Source organism: Phoenix dactylifera, unplaced genomic scaffold, assembly GCF_009389715.1.
Source record: "Phoenix dactylifera cultivar Barhee BC4 unplaced genomic scaffold, palm_55x_up_171113_PBpolish2nd_filt_p 000194F, whole genome shotgun sequence".
Classification (NCBI taxonomy): domain Eukaryota; kingdom Viridiplantae; phylum Streptophyta; class Magnoliopsida; order Arecales; family Arecaceae; genus Phoenix; species Phoenix dactylifera.
The window spans coordinates 71,428-86,447 of NW_024067718.1; the positions used below are offsets into that span (position 1 = coordinate 71,428).

The 15,020-nt window shown below is 36.2% G+C and overlaps 1 long non-coding RNA gene across 3 annotated transcripts; it reads left to right on the plus strand.

Annotated features, from left to right (window-relative positions):
* The first annotated feature begins 1,592 nt into the window (after window positions 1-1,592).
* On the plus strand, window positions 1,593-13,303 carry LOC103712280. 3 transcript variants are annotated; one of them, XR_005507502.1, is made up of 3 exons: window positions 1,593-2,091; window positions 2,248-2,476; window positions 9,095-13,303. It is a non-coding gene; the product is annotated as an uncharacterized LOC103712280 (long non-coding RNA). The 3 variants fall into 3 exon arrangements; XR_005507501.1 differs by having other exon boundaries at window positions 2,251-2,476; XR_604912.4 differs by having other exon boundaries at window positions 2,251-2,476; window positions 10,609-13,303.
* The last annotated feature ends 1,717 nt before the right edge of the window (window positions 13,304-15,020 follow it).

Consider the following 15,020-nt stretch of genomic DNA (forward strand, 5'->3'; position numbering starts at 1 on the left):
GAATAGTGAATGAGTGGATTAGGGATCCGAACAAGGCAAACTGAGCTGAGTAGAGTAACAAATTATTTGAGCTTGTATCACTATATATATATATATATATATATATATATATATATATATATATATATATATATATATATATATATGATATATGTATGTATGTATGTATATGAGTTGCTCAAATAGCTCAAGATTAAGTTGAGCTTGACTTCAATTTTTGAAGTTTGGTTCATTTAAACTTAAGGCCAAGCTTTTATTGATTGAATCGAGCTTATCCATTACATTTAAAAATATTTCATATTCAAGCTTAGGTCATCTATGAGCCAAGCTTCGAAAGCTATTCAAACTCGGTGCAATTTCAAGTCTAAGCCCAGCCTGGCTGCACCTGAGCCAAGCCAAATCCAAATTGCTTCTCGGGCTCATGGCATTGAATTTTCTTCAACACACTCTTAGAAAATATTAATAAAATACCTTAATATACTTTTATAGATATATTTAATATATTTATAATTTTCTAAAGTTTTATTTATTTATTTTGAGCCGTGTCTCCAAGACAAACGAGCAGTCAAAGTTCAGTTTGCGCCTTTGTGGTACTCCTGAGTGTAACTCCCCAAATCTCAATAATATTTTTCAGCAGCTGATGTATTGATGAATAGTGCGAAGGTACACGTCGTTAAATTGGCAAACTTGTTGCATCAAACGGCCCAAAAGATGAGTCCAATCGACTTGTACGGTAGCGATGTATTCTTATCCAAAACTGGCACGGCTTCACCCAAAGCGATGGACCCCACACGTACTACACGCGCCCGCCCAAGCAAACAGCCGAGCAGTATATTTCTTCGTCCGGACCACAATTCTTTTTCTTAATTTAATTGAAACGGATACATGGACCCCGTCTTTTACAAATACGAACCGCATGTTTTCCTCGTGATTGAGAGGGCCAAGAGTAGTTTGTTGGAATATTTGGCGTGTGTTTATCTACCCCTCGATAGGACCAACGAGGATAACGTCGCGTCACCGAAATGCACGGCATATTTCCCACGCCAAGGGGGGAAACCCCTTATGGGTAGTCCCGTAATTCCACTAACCATGTGGGGGTAATACTGTCCTTTCAGTCTTACGGACCCTGACACGTTTCGAGTTACCATACGTCTCTGGCCGGTGCCCGACCACACTTGTTGACACGTTAACCCGTCCTTCTCATCAAGGAAAAAGAAAAAACAGTGTCAACTTGTTAACTTCACCAACTCTTTAACCCATTCTATAGTAAGGATGTTCTCACAAGTGGGGCCATCGAGTCAGCGTGAGAGGGTCGGACTGCGCGTGGACGGGGGCTCGGTGGATGTGAAGGAGGAGAACACGGTTCGAATAGAGAATGATATGGGGAGTGTACCAGCGAAGTGAAAACGGCAGGGTAGCGCTAATTAATCTCGAAGTCTATGCTGTTTTACTCCCTCTCTTTCTCGGTTAAACTCCGGAATCGTTTACCAAAAATAGCAAACGAAAAGTTTTACCGTCTCTCTCTCGTACCTTCTTAAGGCGGGCAAGGAGGGCCAAGAGATTCTCGCTCCTCCTTTCCTCTCTCTCTCTCTCTCTCCCCCCCCCCCCCCCTTTCTTCTCTCCAAAGCTTCTTTTTTTCAGGTCTCTTGGATCCATATATGCTTCTGTTTATCTTTTCTAGATCTGGAAGCTCGTTTCCGTGATTGCTATGAAAAAGATTGTGGATTTGGTTCGATTTTTCTCAATTAATCCGGTTTCGCTGTCGATTTTCTCGATCTCCGGGGTGGAACGGTTTCATTTCAAGGAGTTGTCTGTTATTTTTTAGTAGATCTTTGGCCTCTAGGAGTGGGGAGCTCTCTCCATTCTCTTTTTTACAATGACTTGACGACGAGAGTTCGGGTTCTAGAATCTTATTCTTATCTTCTTCTGTTGAGACATTTCAGCTAGATCTGGTTCTCACTATCTTCGATTAGTCCACAAGTTTTTTTTTTCTCGTTGGATTCATTCCTCAAACCTTCATCTCCTTTGTTTTTTCGATCTGAGTCTTAAAGAACGTAAGGATATGATGCACTTGCACAAAAAGAATATGAGGTTTGCTTCTAGCCCTCTCTCGCTACTTTTTGCTCTTGATTTGAAGAATGTTTTGGTATAAAGATTATTTTGATATAATATATGAAGATCGATACTTTCTTTATCTCTTTCTGCTACTTACCTGTTGCTTTTTTTTTCCTTCTTGTTTTTGGTTAGCAGGTGATGGGTTGGGTTTGGTGCTTTGGCCGGGCATGATGGGTGACAACGAGAGAGAGCACGCCGGTCGGCAGTCATGCAGGGTGCCATGGCTGGGTACTGGCGTGCTCTTTCTCGGTGTCACCTCAGTTCTCCCCACAAAGCATCTCCTCAATTCCTTTGGATCAAAACATACATATGGAGTGTGCTGCCTCTAAGAAGGTGCCCTCTTCGGCAATCCTTGCAAAAGGTACTTACGTTAATCTATGCTGCAATTCATCCTTTTGGTTGTTGATTTCAAGCTACTTTGAGCTGGAAGTGGATGGTATTTGGTGTTCTAGGAATGTACTAGTTTTGTGAACTATTAGGTCTTCGAGTTCCCTTTACAAGTTTACATGATCAATCTTTTGTAACTTTGGGGCGATGAAAAGGAAGAGATTGAAATGACTGCTTAAGATAAATTCATGATTTTTATTTGGATGACGTGCAATTTCTTCATGAGATACAAGTAAATGCGGTTGTTTTCAAGAAACTGATTGTCCAGGTTGATGCTCTCAACAGAGATCTTAGGCTATTTTTATGCTGGTAAATTAGATAATACTTCAGGTTCCGTTTTTATTTCTTAGACGGTTCGTTTCTATCTGGTCAAGTAGGAGCTTAAGGATTTGAATCTTTTATCTTATGATTTAATTTTTCATGTCTTTAGCAACTGGATCTTTTAGGTAAAAGTCAAGTCAAGCTTTAGTAAAGTTTTTGTCTTTAGCAATCTTCAATGCAATAGGTTGTGCAAAATGTTTCTCGATTTCATAAACTTCGAATCGTATTAGGGCTTTCTTTCCGATCTTTAATTGGGAAAAACACTTATATGGATAGGGAAACTGTGGACCGTTGACGTGCAAGTGTGTTGTTGAATTGTAGCCCTCTTCCTCCAGTCCACATTTCTCGAGCATCATGCCACTTCTCTAGTGAATAACAGGGACCGGTAATTGGGAAACTGGCTTATGTGTTGATAACCCAGGCACTCTCTTTGACAGCTTCTAAGAGCAGCACTTTGTAGCATCTTGTGCGCTTGGAAGATTGCAGTTGTGGGAGCTAATAGGGTCCACTAGACAAAGGGACTTTGTTAGGCAGTTAACAACATAATGATTATAAAATATATTAATCTTTGTCTCCAACTTATTAAGCTAATTATTTTCATACTAGTTACGCATTAAATTGGCAACTGTTTATAACTGATGGCTTAGGCTGCTTAATTAGCTCAAGATAACCAAAAAATTTACGATCAGATGTTCATCTTACTTTGTTATTTCTAAGTTTTACATAGGCATTTCCACGTAAATTGAGCAGATGGTTGTGCTATAACATTTATGCATTGCTAAATTTAGCTAGCCAAAAAAGTGAAAAACAAGGGGTAACTGGGAAATAACATATTAAACTATCTGTTTAAGGATTTCTCTTACTAATGTAATGGAAAGACAAACACCTTAGCTAATTTATCTTCAATGGATTGTTTCTTAAAAGAAATGGATTTGATAGTTTTAAGCCGGCTTGACAATGTTTGCTTAGATGTTTACAAGATGGAGGCTCGATGGAGCCACGTGCTTACTAGTGATGGTTCTCTTTTGTTTGTTATGATACCAAGAAATTTTTGTTCCCAAGAGTCAGCGAAGTCAATTGTGGTGTTCTTATGGTCCCTAATTATGAATACTTTATGTAACTTATGCATGGACATGATCTCTTACAGAATTTCATTTTTTTTTTCCTTCATTTGGATTTTATTTTACAAATTTTAAATAATTCATAATGAGCTACCTTCATGTTTTGATTCATTTAAGTACGTCATGATTCTCACATAAATGCTTACATTTGAGTTTCCGTATGTAATAAACCCACTGTGGCATTGTCTGCATTCTTCATAATTTTGTTATATATGACTTTGACTTTCACCAGTATTTTTCTTTTAGTTTTTCTCCTTGTTATCAATTGTAAAGTTTCTGGTGGTTTCCTCATCTAGATTGCTGTTTAGAAGTTTGTATGCAACTTCTACAAAACTTTTTCCTTCATTGAGGCAGTTTTTTTATTACTGTGCTTAGACTTTTTTCACACAATGTGTTGATGCAAGCATTTAATCTTTAGTCTACAGAAGAACCATATGAATAACATTTACTATGTGAACGTTTGCTTTTCTATTGGCGTGTCATTTGATTTTACACTTTCCAACTTTCGTTTTTTTAAAAATATTTGAATGTCCTCCATGAAGTTTTTGCCTTTAACATCAACCATGACGATTCTCCAAACCAAATATGATATAGTTATTAAGAAATATGACCATGATCTTCATGCAACTAGGTGCATATGACCTATGTAACTTGTCAGCACCAATCAGCAATGCACGAGATGTTTGGTATTCGAGATCGAGCCCTAGGTTATACCAGTTATTCTCAAAATTTTAAGCACTGTCATAGATTCATAAGTTTTTTTAAATGAATCTAGTTGCTTCTGATAGCTGATTTGCTACTATCATTACCAATCATGGAGGAATAAAATCTAGACTGTATTGATGGTTGAAGTTAGTACACAATTGGGTGTCTATATTATTGATATAAAACTACAATAAGAAATGGATTTTTAACCTAATTTATATCCATCATTTTCATCTTCATAATTATCATCGTCAAAATCCATTAATACTATGTATAAGTTCAAACAAATTATGCCAAACATAAATGTTTAAACTATATGTTCAAAACTTTGAATGCTAAGCAAGGAATTATTGTGTACCATTTTTGTTATGTACATCGTAATTGTGGCTTGAGGAAAGAATTAAATGCAACATTTTGATGAATTGGATTTGGTAGTGCAAGAAATATTGGAAGATTATAATTGGTGACAATTGAACGGTGTAGGGGAAGATAGTAGGATAACATGGCATTTAGAGACTAATAGATGGAGCAAAGAATGAGCTCGAAGATGCAACCCTTGAACCTCTAGTGGTACATGACATTGTGTAACAATCATCACCTTTTCTTTTTGGAACAAGCTTGCATTGACTTCTAGATGGAGTAGGACCCAATAAATAACGGGTAACGAGACCAAAGTTAATTTTTGGAGATGTTTTGACTCAATGTAAGCTAGTAGTCATGCAACATTTACTAAATTAAAGCAAATGCTATGAGAGTTAAAATCATCTAAGTATGCGATGGTGGAATCCGGGGGGGGGGGGGGCTAAGAAACATTGTGAGAGTTAGATCTAGTGGGAACACTATTGTTTCTAAAATTGTAAGAGATGTGAGCTAGAGGTCATATATTTTAAGCTTGTGCTGATGGAATGTAATGGAGGCAAGGCAATCATATTGTGCAAATTACTACTATGATAGATCATGATGGTATTCTAGAAGTTCATGAATGATCAGATCAGTTTTTGGAATCAGAAATGAGTTGGGATATGTAACACTTGAATTTGTTATGATGTGCAATCATGTAATACAAGATACCTATATTAGAAGGTACATAGTGAGGTTCAAAAGTGGCAGTGCAATTGCAATTGTATTAGTTTTTTCTTAGAGTAAATGAATTACTTTTGAAGTTTATACAAATTACTTTTGAAGAGAAAGTTTGATGATTCAAATGGATTTTCCCTTGTGGTTTGTCATTGATTTCTTTCATTAAACTGAGTGGGCATGTTACTAGGGCATTTCCTCAATCATCTTCCTTAGTTATAGAATTGAGAACTTAGGAAATGCTACTATTTTGAGAAATTAAATGGTTACGAAGGAGGCAGGTCTACAGGGGTATATTTTGGATATTAGTGGAACATAATTGTGTTTTTACCATATATAAGAAATCTTGAAAGTCTTATGGGTTGAATGCATGCTAAAAATTGTTAAAGAGTAGTGAGAGTTAGTAGATATGCAAACATTAGATAGTGGTTTGCAAGCTAGGGGAGTAGCTATAATTCTGTATCTTGAATGCATAGCTATAATTCTTTGGAGTCAAACTACTAAAGGAGCAATTTTAGATCTTGAATGCACACTAATTGTCCATAGTGTGTCTAGAGTTATTGATACAAGAAGAAAAGATTATGAGTAACAATGTTATGAAGTTGTGATTTGTAATTCCTATAAATAAATTGATGTATTGACTTAATCGATGATCATCAATAAACACACTACTCAAATTTTTGGAGTGAAGAATGTATGAATCTAGGAGAAATGAAATAGATCATGAAAGAGTTAGTGATATCCGACAATTGTTAAAAGATAGTTCTGTGTCTTACATCTTTTGATGTTAAAATGTATTTTGTTAGAAAAAGCATTGCCAATAGGACTTGGGTCCAATTGTTGACATATTTCTCCTAAGGTCTTGCTCTTAGGAGAGGCGAGGATTCAAAGTTGGAGGTCGCTCATTGCCTTAATATTTCTCAAAATAAGCATTTTGTTACATCATTTTAGTATACTTCCCATAAAAAAGTATGTCAAAAATCCTTTGAAAGCTTTTTTAGATGTTTGATTATCTTGGCATCAAGATCTACAATCTTGATACTAAGTACCGTACCCGTCAAGTATTGGTACGATATGGTACTAAGCCGAACCATACTAACACTTGATACATAGATATGAATCGATTCAATATTTTTTTTATTTTTTTTGGTTTTTAAGGTTATTTAATCTTTAAATTATGATTCTAAGGATATTTTTGTATTTTTTTATTTCATATTGGTCTCAAGAGATCATATGATTGCTTAATAAATGCAATTATAATATTTAAACATAGATCTTATAATAATTAAAGATAGACACTGCATATTTTTGAGCTTGAAAATACATATATCAAATTGATTTGAATTACAGAATACAATATAGTTATTTAGTTCCTCGTGATGTGTCCGTATCGCTTGTAGACATAGAGATCTTATTTATGGTTAGGGTCTTGGACAGAATCCCAACTTGGATATTGTGCCTATTCCAGCGTTCGATAATTTGTGCTTCCTAAATAGCTATCCTGATATTGATCTTTTGTTGGATGTTGAGCTGGTCATCCCACTCCTATTCAAGGAAAGATTGCAGTAGCAAATTTTCACCCATAATCTGGCTTACTTTGTGAAGGGTAATAGCCGTTGAATATGATGATATGCAAGTGGGTCATATTTTGGCTATGTAGTATAGGATCTAGTGTATGATGAGGATCCAGATACATCTAGAGACCTTACTCTATATGTTATATCATTACCTGCAACAATATCGTATACTTAAGTACCTTGAGGGGCCTATCTTCTAGTTATCATATCTTCATGGGCCTTACGATGTACATGATTGTCCTATTCTTCGTGGCATCAGTGAAATGTGGCTCGTCGGTTTCGATTCGGACTAGATGGTTGTGAGTCGTATACACTCTCAACATATCCACTGCTACCTCTCTAGTCACCAAATGCATTCTCACTTGAATTGTTAGCATCATCGTTCATACTGTGAGATGATCTTGGCACGGTCGGCTAGGGGCTCAATGACCTCAAATTTGAGTGTATGGGCTTCTCATCAACCCTCTCCAACGGATTTGCAACTTTCTTCTTTTTTCTTTTTTTGCTACTTTGAGAAACTACTTTCTTTCCATAGCTATCCCTACTTGCATGGCTCTGCTGGGTGGCTTAATTAGGCTCACCACCCTCATTGGCCCTACCTCATTAACTGGATCGGGTGCCATGGTAACCTTTTCATAGTATCTCTTTGCCATATCTGTAGGTGGATGTGTTAGATATAGAGCCTTACGATCCTGATCGGCTCCCTCGGCCTTTGTTTTAACTAGGAGGTCATGATGGTGGTTGTTTAGGATGTAACAACCAACTCTTGGAATTTGGGAGTCTTGATCTCGGTCACATTAGAGCTGTTAGTGGAACTAAATGATTTGGTAGGTGTTTATGACGACTTTCACCATTACTTTCCCAGGGCATTGTAAAATGGAGATGGGACTCTTTGGGAATTTACTCTTTAAGATATTTCTATAACATGGGACTCGCACCAATCTAGGAGCTTTGAGTTTGTGGAAGTGTGCGGTGCTAGAGAAAGACAAGATGTTCAGTTGTCTAGCTATCAACAACAAGCTATATGTTGACCAAGTACTGTCTCAAAAAGGATGGAAGATCAGTTGAGATTATGTAATTTGCACAGCAATCTTGGAATCTAGAGATCATAGTTTCTTGTATGTTCAACACCTAAAGGTATAGAGAGCCCTGCTGAACATCCTAAGCCAACCCTACTGTTTTAAATACCTATGGATGGCTTCGTGAAGGAAACTAGTTAAGAGGCAAACCATCCAACATAGGTCAATAACCTGGACCATTTGGAAGGGAAAAAATGTAGAAGTATAAAGCATGAGGTGCTAGGAACATATAACAATTTATTCCTTTTCATTTTGGGAAACTCTAGTGGCTTAATGTAGCATGGGTGCCTTTACAGTGGAAAGAAAGAAGTATGAAGCATGAGGAACTAAGAACAAATATCAATTTATGTTTTTTTCATTTTGGGAAACTCTAGTGGCTTAATGTAGCATGGGTGGACTATACAGTGGCTTAATGTAGCACGGGAGCTTTGGACAATGGGGGCCCCTCTAGGCGATTTTTATCTCTTCTTTTCATCAGCTTTTCTCTTAAAAGAAAAAAAAAGAAATAATGCAATGAGTTTATCAACAACAAGATATTTTTTTAAAGAAAAATAAATGAACAAGTTTATGCACAACAACAAGATTCTTTTTAAATACAATTCAATTTTTGGTGCTTTCGGGTTGGGAAGGCCTAAAATTTAGCTAGATAACTTGATTGAGGCATTACTAGTACATCATAGCATACCTAATCACATTTGTGCAAATCTTGCAGACAAGTTTAAGACGAATAGCTCAAATAATTTCGATTCAGCATCTCTAAACCTTCAAGTCAACAGTGTAAGTTGGAATGGTTATTTCATATTTTGTTAAGATCAACACTAATACATGAGCAAGCTTTAAGTTTCTATTTGTTGCACAGTAATCCATTATAAGCAAGCAACAATCTCCTTAAATGAACAAAATCAAGGCATGGAACTAAAGGAAATCTATGCAGAAGAGCTAGGGTCATGCATGGAAGTAAGTAGGCTGTCCTAAAAGCTCAAGAAAGTGGATTTAAATGACTCAAATAGGTTACAATGCGTGTAAAATGATGAAAAAGGAATGCAAAAGAAGGAAGGATTAAAAAGAAATATTATTTGTATGGAAGGATATGTCATTAGAGAGAGTGCTTGCATAGTCTTCCACATGTTGTGAAAGGACAAATCTTAATATATCATGTCTTCATAATCTGAAGAGTACTGGGAGAGGAAGGAATAAAGGTGGTCAGAGAAAAACCCCTTTTTTGTTATTGTTTTGGAGAAATGGATAGCAGCTTGCATTCTCAAGAATTCTACATAACCTTTTCCCTTAGTTGTGTGGCTCTATAAGTTGTTTTGCAAGACTGCTTAGTAGACTAGGAATCCCAGAAGGAATTGGAGGGAAAGTTGTGACAAGACAGAGAAAGAGAGAGAGAAGAGAAACAGGCTCTAACTAAAGGAAGTTGTAGTAGGCTCGTTGCAGTCTTTATCTGCTTGTATATGAGTAAATGGGATGTGCGCCTTTTTGAATTAACTATTATAGGAGCTAGTACCAATCAATGCTGCATCAGCCCTTCTGTTCAAGCTATATGTCTTGAGCCCTGAGAATCCTTTTCCATTTGTTTGGTACTTCACAATTTACGAAGTTACACCTTGCCCGTTGGCAGTCGCTTAAGTCATTATGTGATGAACCTGTAATAACCCAAGTGGATGGGGAAACTGAACAATGAAGATAAAATAAAAAGTAGTTCTTTTTGCATTTATAAATAAAAACCTCGTACCCTCAATTTTACACTTGTCCTTTATATATTCTATTAATTCCCTATCACCCCATATCATTTAGTTGTTGAGAATCATTGTGAGTCCTAGATTTTCTTGGAGTAATGTTCATTTATTTTGGTAATCTATGGTTTACATTACAAGGATCCCCATTACTTTTGGGATTTAATATTGGAGTCCAGGTCTTAGTTATATTTTCGTGGGATATTGAATTAGTTACTGGTAGCGTAATGGTCCAAGTAGGACATGTTGCCAAGTCGGGTACTCGGCGTTAACTTTTTAAGGAAGTCCAGCTTTCAGTAGGATAATAGAGTCCTTATAGTGGGCATCCTCTGAATTGTTAAAAAGAAAGTCTTCTTATGGTTCTGTGAGAGATACTAGTGTGTGTCCTAGTAGTGGAGAGGATCCTGAGGTGTCCTTTGAGTAAATTTTTTATATTTCTCTTTTCAAGTTTATTTCAAATCTCCCATTTTATGCTTCTTTTGTACAGCTTGTTATTGGTGCTTGTTCTTGTGTTCCTGAGCATTGGACAGTCCTCCTATGTAAGATCATGCCATTCTACACTTGGCTACACAGTAAATTAACCAGGCTACACCTAGCATGGTGATAATGGAGTCAACGATGAGGGGATTATTGAAGTCATCATCAACCCCAGCATTTTTTTTTGAGGGTAACATGAAGGAAAACCTCAACATTATTTTCATCACAAAAGATTGATTGGGCTTAATTGCTAATTATGGTTAACTTGACCAGCATTGTTAAAATAATTATGTCCTTATGTTGCATTACTATTCTTAACCACTTCTGTTTCTTTTTCTTGAGCTATTTATACCCTATCTATTCCACTGTTGTTGCAATATGGTGATCAGATGTTTGTAATTCTCCTCTTCACTATTTATCCTTATCCAAGAGCCATGTCTAGGCTGTCAATGACTAGATTGGCCTTCATTAGGTTGCCAACCATCACTAGAGAAGGGGGTTGGTCGGGGTATGCTATACGGACCTCTATAGTGTTTATGCCCATCAAATTTTCCCAATGAGTTTGATAAGTCTTGGCAAAACATCGGACCTCTCATAATGTCAAACACAAAGATATTGACCTCCTTTGAAAAAACTCTATAAATTTGAGCAATTGATATTGGAGGTTTGCATTGGTTGGCGGTAGCAAAAGACTTGGGGCTAGTGTTAATACTTCCAACATTTGCAACCCCCTTCTAGATTGAGATGATGGCAAGATTATGGTAATATGTCAAGTTTCCACCGACATATGCACGTATATTGGATGATCAGAAATCAATCACCACATTGGCATAGTCTCTATAGTATACAGCCGTTGTCTGTCATAAATATCCTATCTGACCACATGAATTATGTATCATAAACATACAAATTTTGGAGAAAAAGAAAAAGAAAAAATCAATTACTAAATACATATTCCCTTCTACTGGTTTGCATGTACATAATGGTCTTTCTTCTTTTCTTTCTTTTAGCTTCGTAAGGGAGGAAAATTTTCCTATTTACAGGTTCAACCTTCTTTCACCTTCTAATTCTAGTAATATGAAAAATGTGGTCTTGGTTTTTAGGATCCTTAGCAAAATCCTGTCTACTCTATATAAACTAGCAACCAAATTATCCAATTATGTCTCAGCAAAACATATGCGTTAAAATGGACCCTAGAAACAAAGAGAAATCGTAAATAAGTTCAAGTCACTGGTAGTATTATATACCAATTCTGGTCACTTGAAATAATGAATGATAATTGTGACATTTTAAGATTTTCAGTGTTGTAGGAATAAATGAAGAGAAGAGACAAACTGACATGAAGAAAAAATGGAATCTACCCAAGAGAAATAAGGAATCAATTGTGTTTTCAGCTAGTAAACTTGCTTTGAAATAAGATGCTAGAAAAATAAAAAAACCTATATATGCTACAATATACTGTAAATCAAATATGACCACTTGAAATAAGGAATGAGAATCATGACATATCCTTACCACAGGTCTGCAACTGGGAGTACCATTTAAGAAGGCAACTCTTTGGTTTCGTCCAACTGTGAACCTTATTCAAATTGAAGTTGTATCAGGCCATTACCCCTTGTGTTAATTCCTTAATGCTCTCCAAGCTTCTATTTAGGTGTCTATATTTGACCTGTCTTGTTCTTTTTGAGCTCATCTACTATGACTGATCTTCTATTTAGATAATCCCATTTTCTAGCGTGAAGTTCTTGTTCGTTTTAAATTTTTTTAGCAGATGGCGGCTTACCACAAAAGAAAATGAGGTCATATGTAACCTAGAGTGCAAGATTACAGGTACCAGGACTCGGCGAATCATGGCACATGAAAGAGATCAGTTCAAAATTTTGTGTGGCAGCTCTGAAGTGCTCTAAGTAACATGGTTTCTACAATTTGAGGTTTATTTCATATGGCTTGAGGTGGCAGATTATAGAAAATAAATATCAAATCTGATTTGGGCATATGCTTCTTGGAGCTTACTATTGCTCTTGGTGTTAACAAAAAAAGAATGCCTCGACTCTGCCATTGAGGTAGAGATAGCTTTATGAACAATAAAAACAACAACATTCATATTTTGATAGACTCTAAAAGAAAGGGGTTGAAAAGCTCTCTAGATTTATAATTCAGAGACCGATTCAGATTAACTTGGTGCTGGAGACCAAGAATGAGCAGTTTTCTGATGGTTTACTCTTGCTGATCGACTTTTTATTGTTGCTGATGCCATAGGTGTTATTATGCTTTGTCTTCTCTTTCAGCTGATAGTTTGAGGAGCTGGATCACTTTGTTTCTCTTTATTTCGCATCTATGCTGTCTTGCCACTGTTGCATGAAGTACCATGTCTATTAGTGAAACATCTTATAAATGTACAAGTGGAGTGGCCATGGTTTTGTTTGAGAATTCTGTTGAATAAGCTTAATAGAATATCTTTTATGTTCATTAAGATCAGATGGGAGACTATGGTATATACTGCAAGTTTTTTGCAGGGGGTAAAAGGAGGTAACAAATGGACATGAGAGACAAGATCCAAAGTAATGTGTCCACTTTTGGCAACAGATGGGAACTAGTAGGTTTGCTCATCTTATCCACCCAGAAATTCAAGGCTTGTGTAAATTAGGAGGTTAAGTATAAATGGAACTGAAATTCTTTTATTATGAAATTCTTATTTGTGCCCATTGATACCTCAGTTTCCATTTGTTTTCTTTGGTGTTGAATGTTATATTGCAGTCTGATTGACTGGTTGCACCTTATATTAAAGCTTTTGAGCAAACATCCTAAATTAAGGGTGAATGTACCTATTTTCGGCATAAAAAATTATTAGAAAATCCAGTTACAATAGGTTAGGGTCTCTTCAACAGATGAGCTCATTAATCTGGTTTAAGTCCACATGCCTGTCATTGTTTTCAACCACTTGCATTAAATAGGCAAGAATTTAAAAGCACTTGTTCCAGGAGAGCAAAACTAAAAGAAAACTCTCGTGCATTTTAATTGAGCACCTGCATCTTATCACCAACAACTCACTTTATTTGATCTTGGTGCCCTCCCCTCTGATTCTGTCTTCTTTCTAACGGTGTTGCTAGTTCTTGTGAAAAGGAATAAGTGTACTTTCTGAAGAACTTTTTCTCCTTTCTTTCTTTCAGGCCAAACAAAACCCTGTTTCAGATTCTGACTAGTTTAAGTCAGTTTTAACCGAAACTGACCAGTTTCAGTCTAGTTCAGCCATTCTGATTGTTCCTGCCAGTCTTGGCCAAGTTTGAGAGAAACTAAGCATGGATGATAAATTACACATGTATGTCTAGGTAAATTTTTGGAACTTTTCAAATCTTATCAGTATTTGCTGGATATTATTTGTAAGCATATCTAGATAAGTAGATGTATTGTCCCAAGTCTAGGAATGATAACAGCTAGCTGAAGAAGAAACCTGCTTCAGTGCATTTTGATGGACTAACAGTCTATTATACCAGAGAACAATATGACAGCCTTGATTTCTAGATTATTGATTTTTTATTTATAACTACATGTATCATGTATATCAATTATTTTTCATTTATGCCTGAAGAACTAACCTCCTAGGTGTGCTATGATGTCTAAATCTAACTTTCAAGAGGCATTTTCTTAATATTATTACAACAAACTGCACGCGCATTGCATGTGACCATGCATATGACAGGAGAGATGGTTTGTGAGGGATTGTCAGAGAAGAAAGTACTTTGAAAATTTTAGAAGCATAGGGAGGTAAAGAAGTTAGAATAATTGTGAACTTGGGGGGATGGATTTGCACTCTAGAGTTTGCATCATTATGGTAAAGATATATTGATTTTATGCAATTATCAAGAACGATTCCGTGCTTAATTGAAGGAAACTCCGGACAAAGTTGGCCTCTTTCCTTTTCTTAATGTCAAGCCTTTCTGGGGTGTTTTGGAGGTATTTCATGGGAAATAAGATAGATGAGGACATGAAGTAGATTGAGCACCCACCCTCCGCCTGAAAAAAAGAAAAAACTGCCTGCCCCTGGAAAGTGGAATCATGACATTTGAACTTGGGTTTTAAAGACAAAAAATATGTTTAGGTGAGCATTATCTAATTTAATTTTGATGATTAAATTTCATATGTCATAATTAATCTGTAACTTGGTAGAAACTGATGCTAATAATCATATCAGGTTTATATCCTCATGCAATGTTAATTTGTAAAGTTTGCTTTAATAGATATATATAGCAATGTACTAGATCATGGAAGTGCCGTCAAAAACGATGTCAAGTATGATCTGTAGCGTTCTCATTGATTTTAGCATGCTCATTGATTTGCCAATATAATTTGGATTAATTATTTTATATGATAGACTTTCAGTCTGAGATTACCAATACCATTACTAACAATTTCCAAACAATG